The 18,684-nt window shown below is 42.7% G+C and overlaps 1 pseudogene; it reads left to right on the top strand.

Annotated features, from left to right (window-relative positions):
* Positions 1–234: 234 nt before the first annotated feature.
* On the top strand, positions 235–11,955 carry LOC109898850 (serine/threonine-protein kinase VRK1-like; annotated as a pseudogene).
* Positions 11,956–18,684: the final 6,729 nt, after the last annotated feature.

Genomic DNA, 18,684 nt, shown 5'->3' with positions numbered 1-18,684 from the left:
GTAGCTAGGCTAATCTGCTGGCAGATTTTCATATTTTACTGACTTCCAGTTTTGTTTCAGGTCTATGGCCTCTCTTCTCAGCTCATACTTTGCAGGCTAGTTAGGTAGCTATAGCTGCATCTGTTGACCACATGTCAATACTCTGTATCCATACTATTGCCACTATTAGTGGCCAACTTACTTGACTCTCTGTAATGTTAACTGCAAAATAGGTTGCTTTTGCTAGCTATCTCCATGGACCCTCCCAGGAAGTGAGTATTGCCTGCACCCCTACCAGACAGTTTTATACAGAGAAGAAGCGATGGAGACTGGGCAGAATAATTGGTCAAGGAGGCTTTGGATTGATCTACCTAGGTAGGTAACCAGACTAGTATGTCAATCCATCAAGTTATCACTGATTTTAACCCCCCCCCTCCCTCCCTCCCCAACACAGACACAGACACAGACACAGACACAGACACAGACACAGACACAGACACAGACACAGACACAGACACAGACACAGACACACAGACACAGACACAGACACACACACACACACACACACACACATCCCTCTTTGAGTGACAAGAGTGGTGACCCGAATTTATGGAGCAAAACGCATGACCAGCAATCACAGATTTGTGTTTTGGGTGTAAACACATCACCAACAGACCACAAAAACTGGGGTACATCTGATTGCTTCGAAATTACTGTCATGTTTATCGCATTTTATTTATCTCTGTGTTTATCTCTGTGTTTACCTGTTTTTCTTCCTCTCTCTCTCCCCTCTCTCTTTTGCTCTTCCCTTTTTCTAATTACACCCTATCTCTCTCCCTCCTTTTCTCCATCTCTTACATTTTCTCTCTCTCCTTTCTTCCCTCTCTCCCTTCAGCTTCGCAGGAAGTGGACACACCTGTTGGGGAGGACTCTAATTTTCTGATTAAAGTGGTGAATACAGGAATGACTGATGGTGTTGTGTGAGTCAAGGCATTAACACCTATGTGTAGGCATTGTCATTTGGTCAGAGATACTTGAGAGATGATGACAGTTTGACTTAACCACAATCATTTAATGTTAGGCTCTGTTGCTCTCTCACTTTGTATTTCTCTCTTCCTTGCTCTCCTCGCTGGGTTTTGTTGGATATGGAAAGTGACAACTGCTGGCTGTATATGCTTATAAAACAGCCTATAAGTGTTAGGGAGCACATGCAACAGCTTTCAGCATGTTTTTTTGTATATTGACTGCCTAGGCTATTTCCATATCTCCTCTTATTTGACTCTCTTATTTCATTGTGTCTGCAGGATTACCATGTGAATAGGCCTCTGTTTTCTGAGCTCAAGTTCCATCTGAGGGAAACAACCTGAGAACAGTGAGTATCAACAACTTCAATCATTCAACGTAATGATGCAGCAGACATATGGTCAAGAATTCATAGCCTTTATCCCACATAGACTACACACTGTTTGGTTACAACAAAACCTGTTTTAGGCTACCTCTTATATGAGCAGCCAGGCCCAGTGCAGCATGAGTGTACTTGGCTGATGAAGAGGCCATAGACATGAAGACTGCTGCCTGGTGTAATTAATAAGCCAAAGCAAACATGCACCTCAGTGGCAGTTAGCCCCGTCCCTGCTTGTTTGAGTTCTAATTCATAGAGAGGGACCCAATCACACATAATGATGCCTGCTCCTCCACTGGGCCCCTGACCACCTGCCAGTCTGGTGGAGAGCCAGTCAGGCCTGCCACCACTCCAAGACAGGCCTCATGTTCACTGTGTGTGTGCCTGCCTGTCTGCCTGTCTGTCTGTTTCACTCTGTCTGTCAGTGTGTTTTTTGGGGGGCTATGATTAGAAGTGCATGCTTCTGTGTCTGGCTTAGACATACCTTTCCATATTTCCTCCGTCTGGTCATAGGTGTTTTGCGAACAGTTCGGACAGAGTCAACCTGAATCCACAGGAATTCAATTCACATCACTTCCCAATGTGTTATATAACTTTTAAGACCGAAGGCTCAGGCCCCCTAGGATTGTATTTTTGGCACTTGGCCATATCTGCTCAGCATCATAAAATAACAAAGGTAAATAAAACTAAAAAACAAAGGTAAATAATGAATGCAACAAGTAGTAAATAAAAAAATAAGGCAAAGAGCAAATGTGTACAGTGTCCTGTTTTTGAACTTTTTTTGTGTCCGCTATTCCTGTAGAAAAAAATTGGTGCACAATTTGCACTGGTGAAAATACATGAAATATGCTGTAAATATTTAATGTATATGTAAGACCCAATCGTAATTCTTTCCTGCTGTTGTTTCAGTGCTGATGTTGAAGGGGAGCAAGAAGCTGGACTTCCTGGGGATCCCTGCAAACTGGGGCTCAGGACTAGCAGAACACAACAGAACCAGGTACTACTGACCATGGTCCTGATGATGATGATGGTACTTGGTTAATAATCTCTCACATTGGGTTTGGGAAGTGTGTTCGAGATTATTTTATCCCTTCTCCTTGACCTTTGCCCTGTTCAGGTACAGGTTCAGGTTCATGGCGATGGACCGACTGGTCAGTGACCTTCAGAAAGTATGTGAGAGAAATGGTGACAAGCTAAAGAAACACACAGTGCTACAGCTAGGATGTGTCCTGGTGAGACTCGTACTCTACTATCCTCTCCATCATCCATTGCTGCATATCACAAGGATTTCACCTACTGCTTGTCCTCCTACAGCTGGATGTCCTTGAGTATATCCATGACAACGAGTATGTCCATGCAGATGTAAAGAATGCCAACCTAATGCTTGGTCACACAGACCCAAACAAGGTGAGCACCAGCGCTGTCTAAGTACAGTAGGCATGTGAATTCAACGCATTGCACTGTGTACAAAACAGACACAGACAACTGTTTCAAGTTATCTTAATATTGAGCATTGTGTTAGGCTTCTACTTGTGAGTTATCTACACATACTGTCTGCTTATTATCTGTTGTACATGTGTACCTGGCTGACAATGGCCTGTCTTACAGGTACAGCCCAGATGGAGTGCACAAGGAGAACAAGGAAAACCCGAAGAAGGGACACAATGGAACCGTAGAGTACACCAGCATTGATGCTCAAAATGGAGTCGGTAAAGTGTCATTTCATTGTTATGAACATTCATAGTTTCAGGTGCCAAAAAAAAAGCTATTGTGTTGTGAAAGGTTTCTGGGTAAACATACATGGATTTGTGGACTGTAGAGTTCTCTTGTATTGACTGTATGGCCAATGATCTTGCACGGATGTATCTTGCTGTGTACTAACTGCATTACTGTATCTTTCAGTTGGCGGAGTACGTGTTTATCAATGCATAATGTAAAGTGAAGCCCCCTTCGTCCCTTGCTTTAAAATCTCCCTCAGTAGTTATCGGAAACACATTAGCTGGAAAATTGCATACATGGTCCTTTTTATTGGACATTGATTCTCCCTGGCCCACTTTCCCCCGACACGGACTCCATTGAACAATTCCCTAATTAGCTAAAGTCATAACCTGCATTGTGTATTCATCCCCCATTAATTAAGGCTTTGATGTTTGGTTCGAGAGGGACTGGCCACTGATAACCTCTCGGCTTGCTCAGAGCAGAGGAGGGCGTTAAGGTTCAATACACTGAACGAGTGTGGAAGGACTCCCTAATCGCCGTGCCACTGTTTCTATCAATGTTGTCGAAATGCACCAAAACAGACAAGATGTTCATGCAGCGATATTGATGAAGGCAAATATGTCCTTTTTAATATACTTTAGAGAGAGAGAGAGAGAGGTTGGTGGGGGGTATGCTGAACTTGTGTTTTTCTGTTGGATGTTCTCTGAATGAAAAGGTGGATGTTGGGCCCATGTATTGTAATCATTGTTTCCCCTATATACATTTAGCAGAGGCACACAGCCACAAAATAAAATAATATTCAGAAAATATATATATTTTTAAAACTTTTCAACTGAAAATGTTTTCTTGGCCCCATGGCAAAATGTGTAGAATTGCAGGAAATGAGTTTTAATGTGGCAACATTTTGTCTCTCTAAAACCATGGCCACCACCACCGCTGCTGAAAAAAAACAGTGATTGAACTTCACAGTTCCATACAAGCCCATATGTTGCAGGCAGAACTTACTTCAACATGTTCTCAGTTGTTCGTCTATGGCTGTTCTCATTGTGTATTTGATATAATAAGAGTTTAGTTCGGAATGACGCTTAAATCACAGGACTGGTTCAAACACAGGTCTGTTCTTTTATATTGAAGTACACTCACTCACACCTAGGACAATTTGTTCTCGTGTCACATACAAGCAGTTGCATATGGTCCTCATTCCAACCCTTCGGTCTAGCCTAAACAGTAGAAGCTGTTGTACAGGTGAATTATTCCTTTGCTTTTATGGCCCAGGGGTCATGAATCTTCTACAAACCATAGTAGGTAGAGAGTATAAGATGAAAATATGTGCTTATGCAGTGATCTTCTTCTAACCACTATTGACATTCATAAGTCCTTTTATATATCTAACTCTGTCATTAGGTCTACAGTACACAACTATTGGAATTTGTCAATCAAGAGGCAATTTGGTAAAGTTTCCCATTTTTAACTACAGTTGATAAACAAACCACATTTTTTTTATTCCAGGCAGATAAATTGTATATGATAGTTGCTCGTACTTGACCTCTATGTTGTAAGGCAGTTTCTGAGTTTCTTTGGGTCAAATGGCAATTGAAATGCATGCAGATTTTGACGAGGAGCAAGACTACTTTTTGCTCAAGACCCTGTCCTCCCATCTCACCTCTCATCAACCTCACCGGGTAGATGTTGATAGGTTGCCATGACGAGGGTGGAACACAGAATGATGCACCGCTGAACTCTGAGCTAATTATCACCTATTTGAGCAGGATGTTTCGGAACACAGAAATTCCAACTGAGAGTGTGACACCATGCTTTAGGAAATCTGAATAACAGTAGGAGATGACAACTCACTAAATTGTCACCTAACTCCTCTATGACAAGCCTGGAGTGTGTAGGGCTCTGAGGTTCACCTTCTAAACTGTGTGTGTGTGTGTTTGCCCGTTTGCATGCATGCGCGCATTTATTGTGTCTGTGCCAGGGTTTCCGTTAGCAGGCTCTTGCCGGCCTTTGGCCCCACAAAAATGTATTAAAAGCCGATTAAATCAAACTTGCCAACCAAAATTACCGGGAGAAAAAAATATCCATTGAGAGATCATGCCTTTTATTAATTGATGGAAATACTAGTTGACGTAAATACATTTGACTGTCATGCTTATCGGTCGATTTGCATAATTTAGTGGAATTAAATTGGCCTGTGTGTATTTTCATTAGTCACCATGTATCTTATTTATCCAACACAACTATCACATGCAGAGCCTTTTTTGCAGGATTTCTCCTGCAGCTCCTCAGCTGGTTGCTGCTAGAATGTAACATGCTTTTATAAGCCCATTCGTTGCAAGACTTCTAAATGCCATCACATGTTAACAACAGTTTTGGTGCACGATTAAAAATACCTACTATTTGTATTTCTCAACTGGTAATTGAAGCGAGGCTCCCATTCACCATCCAAGTGCAGACAATAGGCTATCATCTCGTCACCCATCACTTTATAATCAGAGCTGGAGGCAGTATACATTTTGAAAACTTACTTAATTGTTTGAAACCTGAATGTTTTATTTCATATTAGGAGACATGTCTTACCTTGCTTCAAAGTAGACTATTGGCAAAATCCGACCATGGAAAAGTGGAGGCAATTTTCTTATAAAGACTTCATAGGTGGCACTTGAGTTTCAAGTTTGAGGAAGTTTACAATTGATCATTTATCCTACCATTTCTACCGATCCTACCATTTCTACCGATCCTACCATTTCTACCGATCCTACCATTTCTACCGATCCTACCATTTCTACCGATCCTACCATTTCTACCGATCCTACCATTTCTACCGATCCTACCATTTCTACCGATCCTACCATTTCTACCGATCCTACCATTTCTACCGATCCTACCATTTCTACCGATCCTACCATTTCTACCGATCCTACCATTTCTACCGATCCTACCATTTCTACCGATCCTACCATTTCTACCGATCCTACCATTTCTACCGATCCTACCATTTCTACCGATCCTACCATTTCTACCGATCCTACCATTTCTACCGATCCTACCATTTCTACCGTTCACTGAACAGCTTCATTTCAATAATAATATTTTCATTACTCAAAATCATTGTCATGTGGTTAATCATAAAAAATTGAATTAAAATGATAACAATCTAAATGTTAAAAGTCAACTAATGAAAGATCACCAGCCTCTGCCATATGGACACAGTGATACACCATGATACATGGGCGGCTAATGAAAGGAACTCATAGCCTAAAGGCCAATGCAGCAGTAGGCCTAAAACTTCCATTGCTCTTTCACACTGAGGATTTGTGATTATTGAGGGGGAGACTGTTGGAAAGATTTTTCAAATGCTCCCTCGACATTATCAGGACAGAGAAACCAGACACATGCTCATTGCTCATTTGGAGCACTCCAAACAAAAAACAATGAAAACATTGAAGATATCGTAAATGATGGTTATGAAATAAACCAAAACTTGTTTCTCACAAGTGTAGCAGATTGTGAAGTTTGCAAACAAAGTTTAATGTGAATGGTAAATGACTAATTAAGACATGTTTTACATAATCCCTGTCATTTGGTGACATTAATTTAACGGTATATTTACTCTGGTGAAGTATGTAATGGGGAATCATAAAAATAATGATCAAAGGGCAAACAATTCACACAATTAAATGTGCAAGAATTGGCAGGAGAGAGCTGAGACATTCTGGAGAGACTTGCCTATATCTTCGCCACACTTCTCCCCTTCTTGTCTCAACATTTTAAATGATACTCAAGACACATTATCTTCACACACATTTTAGATGCTTTTCACCGACAGCCGCAACTCAATAATCAACTAGGTCTATTGCCATGTTACCGATGTGAAATGGCTAGCTAGTTAGAGGGGTGCGTGCTAATAGCGTTTTAATTGGTGACGTCACTCGCTCTGAGACTTTGAAGAAATTGTTCCCCTTGCTCTGCAAGGGCCGTGGCTTTTGTGGAATGATGGGTAACGATGCTTCGAGGGTGGCTGTTGTCAATGTGTGCAGAGGGTCCCTGGTTCGAGACCAGGTAGGGGCGAGGAGAGGGACGGAAGCTATACTGTTACACATGTGCGCTGCCCATATTGAATGCTTCCCAAATAAGCATGAGCTTGTGATTTGAAACCATCCATTTTTTTTAAAAGAAGCTAATGATCCTCGATTCCTCTGTGGCTAAGTAATGCTCTCTGGTAACGTATTTTAAATGATTTTATTTAATTCTGTGTAGGCAGGAGTAATTATATAATTATGGCAAATGTATTTTCATTTACTTCCCTATTTGACCCACTGCTTAGCTATTTCTCCCCTGTTCTGTTGGTTTTCATATCAACTTTATTTTGTTGTCCAGAAGCCAAAGGCACAATCCTAGTCATATTAGCAGCCCATCCTAAGTGTTGCGTCTTTAGATTCCCCCTCTTTCTACATTTCTGACAGAAATTTTCATGTCTGTCACATAAGGAACCGCTATCAGGTGCGCAGTTTAGAATGGCGTTTTCCCATGTGTAGTGTTTAGAATGGCGTATTCCCATGTGTAGTGTTTAGAATGGCGTATTCCCATGTGTAGTGTTTAGAATGGCGTATTCCCATGTGTAGTGTTTAGAATGCCGTATTCCCATGTGTAGTGTTTAGAATGGCGTTTTCCCATGTGTAGTGTTTAGAATGGCGTTTTCCCATGTGTAGTGTTTTTAGAATGGCGTTTTCCCATGTGTAGTGTTTAGAATGGTGTTTTCCCATGTGTAGTGTTTAGAATGGCGTTTTCCCATGTGTAGTGTTTAGAATGGTGTATTCCCATGTGTAGTGTTTAGAATGGTGTTTTCCCATGTGTAGTGTTTAGAATGGCGTTTTCCCATGTGTAGTGTTTAGAATGGTGTTTTGCCATGTGTAGTGTTTAGAATGGCGTTTTCCCATGTGTAGTGTTTTCTTGCAAATTGCATTTTGGCAAATGTTTGAAAATGATGTTTTATTGGCTGCTTCGTTACATGAGTTGTGTGTTCTGTTTAAATGCATTACCATAATCTTAATGTGATTTCTGTCATTCTGAGCACGGTGGGTGGAATCTTATGCACCCAATGCATATTTGTCCAGTACATTTCTGAAATGGCTGGTAATTGAAAATCTTCCTGGCCACATTGTCCGGGCGTCACATTTTCCTAACTGAAAAACCATGGTCTGTGCATCTATTGTGTGTGTGTGTGTGCGTGAGAGCTGTGTGTATCCTCCCCCCCCCCCCTCGTTAGGGAAAGATGCATAAATACACTACCAAACAGCAAAGTGAATGCCATTGTGAACAAGGACAATATCTCCAAAGAACTCACACAGGCAGGCTTAACATATTTATAATTGTTAATCTATTATGTGGCTTTTGGAGTTGGAGCAGTTTGAGTGCTGGTGTCACTGGCTATCAGTATCAATGAGTCTTTATATAATTGTTTACAACAATGGCTTGATTAGATGTGGCAGCAACAAATATACTCGAAAGCTGACCTATGCACTTAAGTACTTTTACATCTTGCAGTCTTAAGATAATGCATCCAATAAATTATTTAAACAATCGGTTTAATCACAGAAATGAAGGCAACAGAGGCGGCAGCAGTGGCAACAACCAACCAACATCTGACTACAACCAACAACACCAACCAACTAACAACCAACATCTGCAATGACCGTCTCAATGCTAGCCAGTAGTGCTGGCCTGCTGGGTGCTGCTGCCTGGAGGACACTCTTGTAGCACTGGCTGGGATCAATGCTATCCATGGATCTGGCTCAAGATTTCTTCCTCTGATGAAGCCAGTCGATAGGTAATTTCTCCAGAGATGTGAGGCTGTTACAGTATTGAATTGCTAAAACTCCCCGGGCTCGACCCCTCACATGGACTCATTTCAGACATATTGATGAACTCAACACAGTTTTTCATAAAGACACTGGCTCAGTGCAGGGTTTGTCCACTTCTTCATTCAAACTAGATGGAAGACATTGTTTACAATGACGTCCAGAGATTAATGCCTAGCCATCAGTATTTAGAAGACTCCCCAGTGCACAGCACCCAGTCGACTTCTGTAACATGTGGTAATGATTTTGGCTCAGACATCTGTGTGTGTGTGAGTTTTACTGCCTGAGAGAGGGATCGAGTGTGTGAGTGTATTTTTAGGTAATGCAGCGGGCATCTGGATCATGTCAGAGGCCACAAGGATCCAGTTTCCTGGAACGGGCCAGAACGGATGTAATCTGACCAAACAAGTCAGCCCTCCCCTCAGAAAGCCCTGTTTGTCGGCGGAGCATGTTGCCGAAGGCTTCCGCCGAAACGTGTCCGTATGTTCTGACCTCTGCGTCTAAGAAAATACATTAAAATGTAAAGAATATTCCAGTGAGTGCAGGTTTTGTCTTTCTTTAAGTATATGGGTTTTGAACCCCGCACCCAAATACTTTTTGTTGCTACAAACATTCATATTGTGTTTTTTCCTCTGAACACATCCTGTCAATTAAAGCTGTTTTTATCCTCCTAGACCAGGTTCTGATCTTCTACTACCTCTCGCCCCTCTCTTTTTGGCTCTCTCTCTCCCCCTCTCAGAAGCTCCATCTAGACGTGGGAACCTGGAGGTGTTGGGCTTCTGTTTGCTCCACTGGCTGTGTTGGGCGCTGCCCTGGGAGGCCAAGACCAGGTACTAAGCAGACACTCTCTCCTCTCTCTGGTTCCTTCTCCTCCATCTCCCTATTAAACCATTGTTTCCCCTCTCCCCCTCTGTATTTCATGCCTGTTTTTCTCTCTCTTTCTAGACTCATGTGTAATCTACCTGGCTCGGTGCAGCAGCTGTCTGTGGGTGGAGCTTCCACATGTGAGTGAGAAGGCCTACAGTGGCTTGCAAAACTATTCACCCACCTTGGCATTTTTCCTACTTTGTTGCCTTACAACCTGGAATAAAATATACATTTTTTTGTGGGTCTGTACCATTTGATTTACACAACATGCCTACCACTTTGAATATGCAAAATATGTTGTATTGTGAAACAAACAAGAAATTTGACTAAAAAACTGAAAACTTGAGCATGCATAACTATTCAACCCCCTCATGGTCTAAACTTTGTAGAGACACTTTTTCCAGCAATTACAGGTCTGGGCCATTCCAAGCCATTTAAATATTTCTGCATAAACCACTTGAGTGTTGCTTTAGCAGTATGCTTAGGGTCAGTATCCTGCTGGAAGGTGAACCTCCGTCCCAGTCTCAAATCTCTGGAAGACTGAAACAGCTTACCTCAACAATTTCCCTGTATTTAGCGCCATCCATCATTCTATCAATTCTGTCCAGTTTCCCAGTCCCTGCCGTTGGAAAACATCCCCACAGCTTGATGCTGCCACCACCATGCTTAACTGGGGATGTTCTTCTCGGGGTGATGAAAGGTGTTGGTTTTGCGCCAGACATAGCATTATCCTTGATGGACAAAAAGCTCAATTTCAGTCTCATCGGACCAGAGTACCTTCTTCTATATGTTTGGGGAGTCTCCCACATGCCTTTTGGCGAACACCAAACGTGATTGCTTATTCCTTTCTGGCCACTCTCCCATAAAGCCCAGCTCTGTGGAGTGTACAGCTTAAAGTGGTCCTATGGACAGATACTCCAATCTCTGCTGTGGAGCATTGAAGCTCCTTCAGGTTTATCTTTGGTACTTTGTTTCCTCTCTGATTAATGCCCTCCTTGCCTGGTCTGTGAGTTTTGGTGGGCGGCCCTCTCTTGGCAGGTTTGTTGTGGTGCCATATTCTTTACATTTTAAAATAATGGATTTAATGGTGCTCCGTGGGATGTTAAAAGTTCTGGATTCTTTTTATAACCCAACCCTGATCGGTACTTCTCCACAACTTTGTCCCTGACCTGTTTGGAGAACTCCTTGGTCTTCATGGTGCCGCTTGCTTGGTGGTGCGCCTTGCTTAGTGGTGCTGCAGACTCTGGGGCCTTTCAGAACAGGCATAAATATACTGAGATCATGTGACAGATCATGTGACACTTAGATTGCACACAGGTAGACTTTAGTTAACTAATTATGTGACTTCTGAAGGTAATTGGTTGCACCAGATCTTATTTAAGGCCTTCAAAGCAAAGGGGGTGAATACATATGCACGCACCACTTTCAGTGGTCCCCCCCTCTGCACCCCCCAGTTTCCCAGGTGTCAGTAAAACACTTGATCAATCTTTCAAAATCCCATCCTATGAATCCAATCCTACAACTCCAGGATCCATCCCAGAGAGACTTGGGTGTTCTGTTGTCTGTTATCTCTGGTCCTGTAAAGAGAGGTCACGTCTCAATGAGGTGACGTCTCTGTGTGATGTGATATGGTGGTAACTGTCTGACTGAGCTGATTCTCTGTAACTCCTCCAGAGGCAGGGCCCGGCTGGCCGCCACAGATAAGGCTCAGGACATGCATCAACCCTATTATATAGTGTGATACACACTCACCACCTTGTGTGTACACTCTAGGTAGCGGGACGTGTTACAGTAAGAGGTGAAAGTCATCAGATTGTTTCTGTGTACTGAAACACACATCACCAGGGGTGTGTCTGTGTAATTGGTAGTTATAGCCCTTGTTTATCAAAAATCTATGATAAGAGACACTGAGTGGTACTGTGAAGCATATTGTTAATTTTTCTCTTTCTCTCTCCTTTTCCCCGCTCCCTCTCAGATGAGTTGACCAGGTTCATGCTCCATGTCAAAGTTATGGGGTATAAGCAACGTCCGGATTACCAGAAGCTGAGAAAGCTGCTGTCCGAGGGGGGACAGAGAGCGAGCAGAGGCCAGAGAAGGCTGGACCGGTCTGGGCTACAAGGATAGGTGTCACAGAGTTTCTCCACCAGAGGGTCTGATGGCCCAGCCACGGGCAAGGTGAGAGAATCTGAGAGATTACCTAAACACTTGCATTGAAGTTGTTCATGTATCAATCATTCACATGCATATCCAGATCTACCCCCAAATGTAAGTGGTCTATGGCTTACTAAAAGTTAGAAAATCAGGTCACAAACATACCCGCATGAAGTAAAGTATCAGGGCCTAACATATATACGTATGTATGTATGTATGTATGTATGTATGTATGTATGTATGTATGTATGTATGTATGTATGTATGTATGTATGTATGTGTGTATGTGTGTGTGTGTGGGTGGATGTAATTCAAGCCCTACCTTCAAGGCACAGTCATCTTAGTATATGTCAACTTCTGACCCACTGGAATTGTAATACATTGAATTATAAGTGAAATAATCTGTCTGTAAACATTTGTTGGGAAAATTGCTTGTGTCATGCGGAGGAAAAAGGGGAAGGCTTGCAAGCCAAAGAACACCATCACATCCGTGAAGCGCAGGGGTGGAAGCATCATGTTGTGGGGGTGCTTTGCTGCAGGAGGGACTGGTGCACTTCACAAAATAGATGGCATCATGAGGTAGGAAAATTATGTGGATATATTGAAGCAACATCTCAAGACATCAGTCAGGAAGTTAAAGCTTGGTCACAAATGGGTCTACCAAATGGAAAATGACCCCAAGAATTCTTCCAAAGTTGTGGCAAAACGGCTTAAGGACAACACAGTCCAGGTATTGGAGTGGTCATCACAAAGCCCTGACCTCAATCCCATAGAACATTTGTGTGCGGAACTGAAAAAGCGTGTGCGAGCAAGTAGGCTTACAAACCTGACTCAGTTACAACAGCTCTGCCAGGAGGAATGGGCCAAAATTCACCCAACTTATTGTGGGAAGCTTGTGGAAGGCTACCTGAAACATTTGACCCAAGTTAAACAATTTAAAGGCAATGCTACCAAATACTAATTGAGTGCATGTAAACTTCTGATCCCCTGGGAATGTGATGAAAGAAATAAAAGCTGAAATAAATAATTCTCTCTACTATTATTCTGACATAACACATTCTTTAAAGAGAGTGGTGATCCACTTAAAACAGGGACTTTTTACCTCGATTAATTGTCAGGAATTGTGAAAAACTGAATGTATTTGGCTAAGGTGTATGTATTTGGCTGTATATATATATATATATATATATATATATATACACTGTATAATGTATATCTGATTACGTGTATCTAATATATCTGGAGAGGGTAGGTCAGGAGAGTTTAATGGAGTCCAGATGGCCTGACTAACTTCATGGGATGTGTTCATTGTGTATACAGTGATTTATATCTGTCTGGGAGAGAAGTGAGGTGTCTGTGTGTGAGTCTGTCATGAGCCCCAGTGCAGTGTGGGAGATTTACACACTGATGACAGCCTCAGCCTCAGGCCCCATCCAATTACAGATCTATATTTACAACATGCACACATACACACGTACACACACTGCAGAAAGTATTTCAAATGAAATAGATGCATTTCAATCGGACATCTAACTATACCAAATCTGTCAAATCTCTCTTGCTCTAGCTCTTTGCATAGCGGTGTAGAGAGGAATCACAATGGCGGCTAACTTGACCCACAGACGCCCAATTTGAGGCGATTGATGACACACACTTCACAGGGGCAGAGGATCAGCAGCCACAATTATACTCCTTTTCCCCCTCTCTCTGTCCCTCTTCTCTCCATACTGAATTGCTGGGCAGTTTGATCTGTAGTCAAACAGAAGTGTACATTTCTGGAGGCTTGGAAAAAGAGAGCGTAAATGTCAGTCGAAGTAATATTGTTCATGGAAAGGCTGCCTTCAGTGTATCCTACTCCTCGGTATCATAATTTCTCTTCATCATTCAAAGACTGAAATGAGTAATTCAGTGAACATTGCTAGTCTTTAACACAGTAGGTGGCTTTCTCCAACATCCACAGGTACACCTCCAATTGACTCAAATGATGTCAATTAGCCTATCAGACGTTTCTAAAGCCATGACATCATTTTCTGGAATTTTCCAAGCTGTTTAAAGGCACAGTCGACTTAGTGTTTGTAAACTTCTGACCCACTGAAACTGTGATACAGTGAATTATAAATGAAATAATCTGTCTGTATACAATTGTTGGAAACATTACTTGTGTCATGAACAAAGTAGATGTCCTAACCGACTTGCCAAAACAATAGTTTGTTAACAAGAAATTTGTGGAGTGGTTGAAAAACAAATTTTAATGACTCCAACCTCAGTGTTTGTAAACCTCCGACTTCAGCTGTATATATATACTTTATTAGTGTTTTTTTGTGTGCCATGACTGGTGTGAGACAATACATTAGATGGAGTGAGTCGATTTGCTGAGGCTCATGTGAATCCATGAGCTCTATGTCCAGGGCCTGGCTCCAATCAACTCTCAGTGTTTATGGGTGGACATTTTCACTGTGATGGGCTGCAAACAACAAAAAAACAAATAAATTCATTTTTTAACATGGACTATATTGTTATTGGCAAATATTTAGGGAGACCGAACAAGAACTAGTCAGACTTAACACTTGTTTGAAACTGAAGTTACCCATTTACCTTGTGCCTGTAGTGGCATGATTTGAGCAATGCAAAGAAGCAAACACCTGAAATGACTTTTGCATCCTTTGACTTTTGTATGAATTTATTTAAAAAGTAGCAGGTCTCATTTTGGATATTGTGTGTGTTGTGATATAATATAGACAGGCCTACTGATCAGGTTGGATAGTCGTGGGCGTGTGTCCCTCACCTGGTACAGACGTCTGGTGGAACGATTGGCTGCAGTGATGGTCATTGCACACACCTGATCAGGAATGGCCGACTCCAGAATGTAGGATCAGATAACAGATCCCACACTCCACACTGAAACTCTATAAGACACACCACAGAGTCACTGATCAAGACACAGAATTCACGGAAATCTCTCCTCCTGTCTCTCCTTTTCTCTCTCTCTATCACCCCTCTTCACTTCCTCTATCCCACTACACAACACTTTCTCTTTTCTACCAGTCTATCCACCTCCCCTACACCCGCTCTCTTTTTGCATATTGCTTTTCGTGTAATGAGAAACCCCTTTTTTGACTCCAAGCGATCCATTAAAAAGAGGATGGCAGGTAAAATGTCAACATCTGGTCAAGTAAACTTTTCACTCTTCCGAATGTTAATGATGCTGAGGCATTAATCACCGCGGCGACAGCGGATAAACACGGCGCCCTTTCAACCCATCCGCCGGCAAGTAAAAAAAGAAAAAGATAAATGGATAAATGTGTGATTAAAGCAATCTTGATAGTGGCAAGGATTCTGCCATCTTTGTTATTCAAATGTTTTTTTGCTGCAAACAACCCAATTAAAGGGGATGCACACCCACCTCCAGCAAACATAAAAAAGAATAACAGACAGAAAAATATATATCTGTCCACCACACACACGATTGCTCGGTAGAGGTAATTGTGAGGGCTAGGTGTTTGAAACAGGGAAACACAACGTGCAGATTTTTCGTGGGTGGCAGGTGACAGGAATTCTCCAAAACATCACTGAGGTTCTGCAAGCCGCTGCAGTCCGGGCTCCTGAAAGACACGAGAAACGGCTCTTTCACACACTAATTACAGCCATGCAAATGAGGGAGAGACAGGGGGAAGAGGAGTTTGCAATTGTTGAATGTTGAAGATCAAGGCCATTATATGGAATAGGGTACAACGTTCATGTGGAATGTTTCCAACACTATAAATCAGGAAATACCATGGTATGGGACATATAAAATAAGAAAATACCAATAAATAAACGTTTGATTACCTAACTTACCATAAATGCATGTTGGCATTGAGCTTGTTCCTCAAAGGTGTTACCACTGCAAGGGAAAATAATTCACACAATGAATTGGTGAATTACAAATGGACATTGGAAAAATACAGATTTAGAGATAAATCCCCCTGCTAGTGTTATGTAATACAGTCATTATTTTGTGCCCTAAATATGATTTGTTTCTAGTGCTGTCAAGGGTTTTCCTGGATGCAGCACATAGGCTCTTACAAACAGCTATTCATATTTGACAACAGAGAGTCAGGCAAAGAGGAAATATTCAAATAACTTCGACAAACGCTCTGCTCTTGTCTGTTCCAACCCATCAGCCTCGTCTTTGTGTACAGCCATCATTGCATTCTGTTTGTTATTCTTAAATGCAAAAAGCAATATTTCTGCGTGACCCCTTCCATTTGAGGGTCGCTGCCTGCTTCAGTCTTGGCGACAGGAGTGTGTGTTTTTTAATATATTTTAGTAGCATTGCTAGGCAACCAACAATGAGTTCTGTGTGGTACCATTTGGCCAAGTATGACCTTGGATTTAAAGAAACAATTGGAAACAATTGTTGGGACTTGAATAAAACAAACTCAACCTTGTTTGGTCCTCGCAAACTCTTACCAAATCATTATTTTATAAAATGTTTACTTTGGGTAGTCTACATTCAAAAGGACAAATAATGTGGCCCCCAAAATAATCCATCTTTCCTTTTGTCTCCCCCAAATTATTTTTTTATTTTTTTATTTTCAAGTCTACAGAAAATACTCATGTCAAAGAGGAACAAAATTTCAAACATAGAAAATCAGATGAAAAAGGACAAATAAAACACAAATATTTTGTGTAAGTCTCTAAGAGCGTTGCACACCTAGATTGTACAATATTTGCACATTATTATTTTTTTAATTCTTCAAGCTCGGTCAAGTTGGCTGTTGATCATTGCTAGACACCCATTTCCATGTCTTGCCATAGATTTTCATGCCGATTTAAGTCAAATCTGTAACTAGGACACTCAAGAACATCAATGTCGTCTTGGTAAACAACTCCAGTGTATATTTGGTCTTGTGTTTTAGGTTATTGTAATGTTGAAAGGTGAATGTCTCTCAGTGTATGTTGGAAAGCAGACAACCAGGTTTTGCATGTGCTTAGCTCTATTCAGTTTACTTATTTATTTACCTTATTCTCCCCAATTTCGTGGTATCCAATTGGTAGTAGTTGCAGTCTTTTCTGATCGCTGCAACTCCCGTACGGACTTGGGAGAGGCGAAGGTCGAGAGCCATGTGTCCTCCGAAACAAAACCCAACCAAGCTGCACTGCTTCTTGACACAATGCACATCCAACCCGGAAGCCAGCCGCACCAATGTGTCGGAGGAAACACTGTACACCTGGCGACCTGGACAGCATGCACTGCGCCTGGCCCGCCACAGGAGTTGCTAGGGCTCGATGAGACAAGGATATCCCTGCCGGCCAAACCGGCAGGGAGGCACTACAGAGGGTAGTGCGTACAGCCCAGTACATCACTGGGGCAAAGCTGCCTGCCATCCAGGACCTCTACACCAGGCGGGGTCAGAGGAAGGCCCTAAAAATTGTCAAAGACCCCAGTCACCCCAGTCATAGACTGCAAGCGATACCGGAGTGCCAATCTAGGACCAAAAGCCTCGGACAAACTGCCTTTTCAACAGTTTTTACCGGCCACCAGAGATTCTGGGTTCGAGCCCATCTCTGTCGCGGCCGTCCGCGACTGGGAGGCCCATGGGGCCACGCACAATTGGCCCAGCGTCGTCCGGGTTAGGGAGCTGGCCGGTAAAAACTGTTGAAAAGGCAGTTTGTCCGAGACTTTTGGTCCTAGATTGGCACTCCGGTATCGCTTGCAGTCTATGACTGGGGTGACTGGGGTCTTTGACAATTTTTAGGGCCTTCCTCTGACCCCGCCTGGTGTAGAGGTCCTGGATGGCAGGCAGCTTTGCCCCAGTGATGTACTGGGCTGTACGCACTACCCTCTGTAGTGCCTTGCGGTCGGAGGCCGAGGAATTGCAGTACCAGGCAGTGATGCAACCAGTCAGGATGCTCTCGATGTTGCAGCTGTAGAACCTTTTGATGATCTCAGGACCCATGCCAAATCTTTTTAGTTTCCTGAGTGGGAATAGGCTTTGTCGTGCCCTCTTTATGACCATCTTGGTATGTTTGGACCATTCTAGTTTGTTGGTGATGTGGACACCAAGGAACTTGAAGCTCTCAAACTGCTCCAAGTCCAGGACTACAATGAATGGGGGATGCTCAGTCCTCCTTTTCCTGTAGTCCACAATCATCTCCTTAGTCTTGGTTACGTTGAGGGATGGGTTGTTATTTTGGCACCACCCAGCCAGGTCTCTGACCTCCTCCCTAACGGCTGTCTCGTCGTTGTCGGTGATCAGGCCTACCACTGTCGTCTGCAAACTTAAGGATGGTGTTGGAGTCGTGCCTGGCCATGCAGTTGTGGGTGAACAGGGAGTCCAGGAGGGGACTGAGCATGCACTCCTGGGGGGCACCAGTGTTGAGGGTCAGCGTGGCAAATGTGTTCCTACCTACCCTCACCACCTGGGGATGGCCCGTCAGGAAGTCCAGGATCCAGTTGCAGAGGGAGGTGTTTAGTCCCAGGATCCTAAGCTTAGTGATGAGTTTCGAGGGTACTATGGTGTTGAACGCTGAGCTGTAGTCAATGAATAGCATTCTCACATAAGTGTTCCTTTTTTCCAGGTGTGAAAGGGCAGTGTGGAGCGCAATAGAGATTGCATCATCTGTGGATCTGTTTGGGTGGTATGCAAATTGGAGTGGGTCTAGGGTTTCTGGAAAAGTGGTGTTGATGTGAGCCATTACCAACCTTTCAAAGCCCTT

Source organism: Oncorhynchus kisutch, linkage group LG11 (genome assembly GCF_002021735.2).
Source record: "Oncorhynchus kisutch isolate 150728-3 linkage group LG11, Okis_V2, whole genome shotgun sequence".
Classification (NCBI taxonomy): Eukaryota; Metazoa; Chordata; class Actinopteri; order Salmoniformes; family Salmonidae; genus Oncorhynchus; species Oncorhynchus kisutch.
The sequence above is the reverse complement of the archived record's forward strand: the minus strand, read 5'-3'. Positions and strand labels throughout refer to the sequence as shown.